Source organism: Hemicordylus capensis, chromosome 1 (genome assembly GCF_027244095.1).
Source record: "Hemicordylus capensis ecotype Gifberg chromosome 1, rHemCap1.1.pri, whole genome shotgun sequence".
NCBI lineage: Eukaryota > Metazoa > Chordata > Lepidosauria > Squamata > Cordylidae > Hemicordylus > Hemicordylus capensis.
Window position 1 is genome coordinate 190,170,602 of NC_069657.1, and position 6,068 is coordinate 190,176,669.

Genomic DNA, 6,068 nt, shown 5'->3' on the forward strand with positions numbered 1-6,068 from the left:
ATATAGGAAGATGCTTAAAAGGCATCATCTCATACTGCGCAGGAGGAGGCAATGGTAAACCCTTCCTGTATTCCACCAAAGAAAACAACAGGGCTCTGTGGGCATCAGGAGTTGAAATAGCCTTGACAGCACACTTTACTTTACTAGGACTACACAGGAGTAATTTAGTTTGGATGTCAGCCCTTAAAATAACTGCCCAGTATTTGTTGAACTTTGAAAGCTCCAGTCTCTTGTTTCTGACAGTCCCAGTCCACAGAGACACAGCACTGCAGAGGTACTTGGAGAACAAAAACACACATGGAAAAGATTTCAGGAGATGGCTAAATTTAGTTAAAGGGAAGAGAATGAAAGAGGAGAGAGAGAGAGAGAGAGAGAGAAGATCTATCCATTTAAAATATGTTCATGCAACAGAAAATGTTCTACACTAGTAATCTTAGGATAGGATAGAAGAACATAAAAGCAACTGGACTATCAAACATATAACCCAGACAGTTGTGGGATCTCTTGCATGGGAGACACTTCTGATAGGCTGTTACATGTCTGACAGACAGGTCTGCTCTGCTCTTTTGAATATTGCAGCATAAGAAAATGGAAAGGAGGAAGGGGACCCCTAAACATTAAGTTTTGTAAATCTTTTTACCTAATAACCCTAATCTAATGAGGCTGTTCTCATAAGCAGCCACGCCCAGGCTTCAGCTCCGCGATGCATGGAGCAGCAGGGATAGTGTGGGACCATGCTCCGCACTCCCACCAGGCAAACAGTGATCATCGGGGGGGGGGGAGGCAAAGTTTTGGAAGCCTGCCCGCTGCCTGCCCCGCCCCCCGGTAGTTGTGTGAAGGGCCCCAATATGTTATCTATGGATTTTAACCTCAAATGGTACATTACTTTCTGCATTATAAAACTGAAGGAAAAGCAAATCTCCTTTGCTGGACTGGTTCAACTACTGTTACTTCATTCCAAAGCAAGCACATTGCTTTCACACTTCCCCATTCTCCCAAGTCCCCCACTTCCCCAAGAGGAGCAGTTCAAAGAGACAGAATGCTTGTGTGGAGAGAGGTCTGAAGACTTAGGGAGGAGACACACACACACACACACACACACACACACACACACACACGTACGTAACAAGGGCCACCTCCAGCCTCAGAGGCATGATGCCTCTCAATAGCATTTGCAGGTGAGCAGCAGAAGGAGGGAGGCATGCCCTCACTTCTTGCCAGTGAGCTCCCCAGAGGCATCTGGTGGGCCACTGTGTGAAACAGGATGCTGGACTAGATAGGCCTTGGGCCTGATCCAGCAGGGCTGTTATTTTGTTAAGCTCTGGATTCTTGTGTGCAAGAATTAAACATGGACCCCATCAGATAATTTCCCCATAAAGATCAATGGGAAACTCAGAAATAACTCTGACAATTAACAACACTCTCTCCAAACTAGAATTCCCAGGATAGGACTGGTATAAAACACACATATGTTTGTAGTGTAGACAGGTGCCCACCAGCTACATCTCTCCCCAGTGTTGTAGGATGACACTTCACCCCCACCCCACCTCAGCAGGTGGCAATTATGACATCACCTGTGGTTTCTCTATTATGATGCACGTATTGTCTCCTTGGTGATGGCTAAAACTCAACTGTCAGGTTCAGCAGAGTGGAGGATGCAGGAGAAACAGCAGCATCTCACAGAGGCAGCTTGGTTCTCCTCCTCCTATCCCGAAAATAGATGGGATAATCATGGCAAAGCAGTTGTGTTCCTTTTATATATACGCATGAATGGTAAAACTGCAAGATAAGTTTTCTTTTCTAGAACAGGGATTTGTAATGGCTGCAAGCAGTTTGAAACCAAGCGACCCAGCATATGGGGCAAGTATTTCAGCATCTCTAAATGCCAAATTTATTTGCTTCCTTTCTTTGTTTGGCTCTGTAAACAACCCTTGCCAAGGCTTAATTCTAGATACGGTAAGTGAAAAGATATTATGCTTCCTGAAAAAGTATCTCCACCCTGGAAATAGCTCAACTCAAACAAATGGGCAACAATAAGACAAACTTGGCTTTAGAAATAACCTGGAAAATCTAAAAACATAATACATTCCGCCAAGTTTAAGAAAATATACTCATGACAAAAATCGTGTCACAAGGTAAGAATGACGCAAGGTAAGGAACATAACTTGTTGCATTGTTTCAGAAAAAGAAGAAGCAAAACCCTTCAGTTATTAGCATCATCAACACAAAGGTAAATGCTTTATTGCTAAATATCATCACAATCTGGCAGCATCACCAAAATCTGCTTTATTAGCAGGAAGTGGCTTGAATTGAAATGCATGGTTTTCAATCAGCAACAAACTCATAACAAAAAGTCTGATGGTACACATCATTCCACTGTTTCAGGAAGGAGGAAATGTAAAGGATTACAGGTGGCCACCACAAACATGGAGCTATGTCCTTAAGAGGTAAGTTCTCCCCCCCCCCCATGGCTCCTTGGTTTCTTTTCTGGCCCACTGGCCATTTCAAACAAATCACAGAAGACATATATCATGGTTAAACGTTGATCTGACCATTTTGATTACTACTTTTGTTGACTGAAAGGTAATTTCATAGTTTACAAGGAACTGCAATGTATCTGCTCTCTCAGGAGAAAAAGAGATATTTCTCCAAGGTAAGTAAAAAGACACCTGTTTTTCATGGGAACAGAACTGAAAACTGGATGAGGGGCAATCACTTTTTGCTGGAAATGGCTTGGCTTGAAAAGCATAAAGCAGGTCATGGTTTTCCACAAGCTTTAGAAAGTAACAAACTCATAAGAAAATGTCTGGTGTGAGATAAGAAACAACAAAACTGTTGCTTTGCTTCAGAAAGAAATAAATATGAAACATCAGCAATGTGGTTATAGACAGGTAAGAAGTAAGTTCTTTATTGCTAATGTAAGTGGCTACCTGGACTTTTTCTATGTTTAAATCTATGATTTCAATAAGGATGTGCACAAAACTATTATGGCCTGTTTGGTTTGAATTCGAACCCAATTCGAACCAGGGTGTGTAGGTTCGGTTTTGGTTTCATGTGAAACCCCCCTTTGGTTTGGTTCAGATTCAAACCCAACTGAACTGGTTCAAAAAGGTTCTACTTAGGGTATAATGGGGACTACATAGGACTATAATGGGAACTGGCCCATTGTTCCCTATGCAGATCATCTAGGGGCACAAACTCAGGGTGGGTGGTAGGCATCCAGGGGTGCTTACTACCCACCAAACTCCAAAGCAATCAGACACTCCTGTGATTTTTAATGATTGTTTTGAAGATTTTTCAAATTTTTGCATTTTTCTCATAGGGAATAATGGGGACTCGAACTGGCCCATTATTCTCTATGCAGAGCAGCCTAGAGGCACAAACCTGGGGATGCCTACCACCCACTGAACCCCAAGGTATGTCCACAACTCCCCTCAGGAGTTGAACAGTGTGTGACAATGAACAATGAACAGAGTGTGGCCTTAATTGCTGTCAACTTGGAGTTCCGATTTCACAGCAATTAAGGTAACACACTGTTCTACTAATGAATGGGGGTGGGACTCCTATTCATTGCATTGAAACAGGCTAAAATCTTTTTTAAAATTATAAAAAAATAAACCATGAGCCCCACCAGCTTGGGGCTCCTGGGTTGATTTGGAGTTACCACCCACCCTGGGTTTGTGCCCCTAGGTGCTCTGCACAGGGAATAATGGGCCAGTTTGAGTCCCCATTATACCCTATGGGAAAAATGCAAACACCCCCCATCAATAATAATAATAATAATAATAATAATAATAATAATAATAATAATAATTCAATTTCTATACTGCCCTTCCAAAAATGGCTCAGGGCGGTTTACAAAGAGAAATAACAAATAAGATGGCTCCCTGTCCCCAAAGGGCTCACATTCTAAAAAGAAACATAAGACACACACCAGCAACAGTCACTGGAAGTACTGTGCTGGGGGTGGATAGGGCCAGTTACTCTCCCCCTGCTAAATAAAGAGAATCACCACGGTAAAAGGTGCCTCTTTGCCCAGTTAGCAGGAATGTCCAATTGCTTTGGGGTTTGGATGGTAGATGGCACCCATGAGTGCCTATCATCCCAACTCCAGTTTTGAAGGCTTGAACCTTCAAAGCAGTTTGAACTGGTTCGAAAAGAACCAGGCTCTGTTTGTTTCGAACTCAGACCTACATTGTCAATTCAATGCCCTGTTTGGTTTGAGTTCGAACCTTCGAACCGAACTGGTTCAAATTCGAACTGGTTTGAATTTGAACCCGTTTGCACATCCCTAGATTTAAACACCTACTGTATGATGGTTAAAGAACTCATTTTGGTGTATTTTTTTTTGGAGGGGGGCAGATTGAAAGAGAATTGTTTTAAGGTAAAAAGAGTTGTTAGCCATCCATTATCTAAAGATGTTATCATAATAAGTGGTTACTCTTCAGCAGGTAAGTAGCTCAAAGGAAAACACCATCTTTTAAAACTGTGTATGATCTATAAAACTAATCCAGCCTTCTTATGAAGCCAAGTAATAGATTTATCATGCGGGGAAAAATATTGGCAGTACAGGAATTTCATTGCTTTTTCTCATCCAGAAGTAAAAAGCACAAAGCATGCGGGAAGGAAAGGAGCCCTGAGACTTATGCCATAGGGATGTGCATGGAACTGGTCTTTGCAGACCGACCAGTGGTTCGGTCCATTCAATTGAACTAGGTCGAGCCCGTTTGACCCTGTTTGATGAGTGATGCTTGTAAAGGAGAACCAGGTGGGGATTCCCCCTTACAAGCAAAGGGGAATCTGGCCTTTAAAAGGCTTCTAAGGGCGGGTGGGGTGGGGGGGTTGCAAGAGTGCACCTTACCGGTGCCAGCAGCTTCTCTAAACCCTGGAGCTCTCCCCAGCAGCACGGCTCACTTCTGGGCAGGGGCGTAGCAAGGTTGGAGTGGGCCCAGAGACAAGATTTTAAAATGGGCCCCCCCCAAAGACCAGGGCCTCCGCACACCCCAGGCCCCCAAGGATTTAAGTCTGATATTCCAAAATAAGTATGCTGCCTGCAAATACATTTCACTGAATACACACACACACGTCACAATATATAGTGATATACATTGAGTACTATACATTTGTATTACTTTTAATGCCTAGAACACACTAGAAAGATGAATTATTAAAATAGGCCCCTCGCTGCAGATTAGCAAAGGAGACTTTCAACCATGCAGGATGAGCCTATGTTTGTTTTCTCAGAATTCTGAACAAATTCAGTCAAGTTTGATTGCAGGAGGTTTTTCACACGAGGCTTTTAAAGCCCTTTAAGACACATCTCCTCTGGAATGGAGGTGCTGCATTCACATGTTGGCCAGATTTACCCTGAAGTCCCTGCAAGTTATTGGGGAGCAGTTCACACACAAGAAAAATAAAATAAAAGCACCACACATGCTTCACAGTTCTCACTCAGACCTTCTGGGTTGCAAAACAACTTGAACATAAGTGCATTTATAAATGAATGAATGAATAAATAAAATTAATAAAATACTGTTCCAGAAGTTTTTGCAATTTTCTGCCATGAAACAAGCCACTTATAGGACTTTTTAGATAGTTTTTTTTAAGTCAGCAAATTTTCCAAGCTGTTTCAAAATAAATATTCAGAGACTTCTCGGTCCCTCCCCCCCCCATATCCAAGCCCTATGGCAAGCAGATCCCTATATATGGGGGGGGGGGCGGGGCGGGAAAGGTAACCACAAAAAGGAGTTCACACTCTACCTGGCAAATGCTGGTCTGGGTTAAGCAGGGCAGCAAGGGGTCTTCTGCTGCAGAGAACACTCTGGCTGCCTCCTCCTTCCTGGCTGGCTTGGGCCCTACTGGAGTTCAGGCTTCACTGCGGCCTACACGGAGGCCTCCGTGGAAGCCCCGCCCACCCGCCGATCAGCTGAGAGGCGGGAGAAAAGGAGCTCTTTGCAGCTTGCCTGCTGCTTCCATTGCCGGCCAGCAGAACAAGCAGGAGAGACGGCGAAGAGGGCAAGTGGCTGAGAGGCTATGGGGCTGGGCAGGGGGCAATGGGGAGTCACATG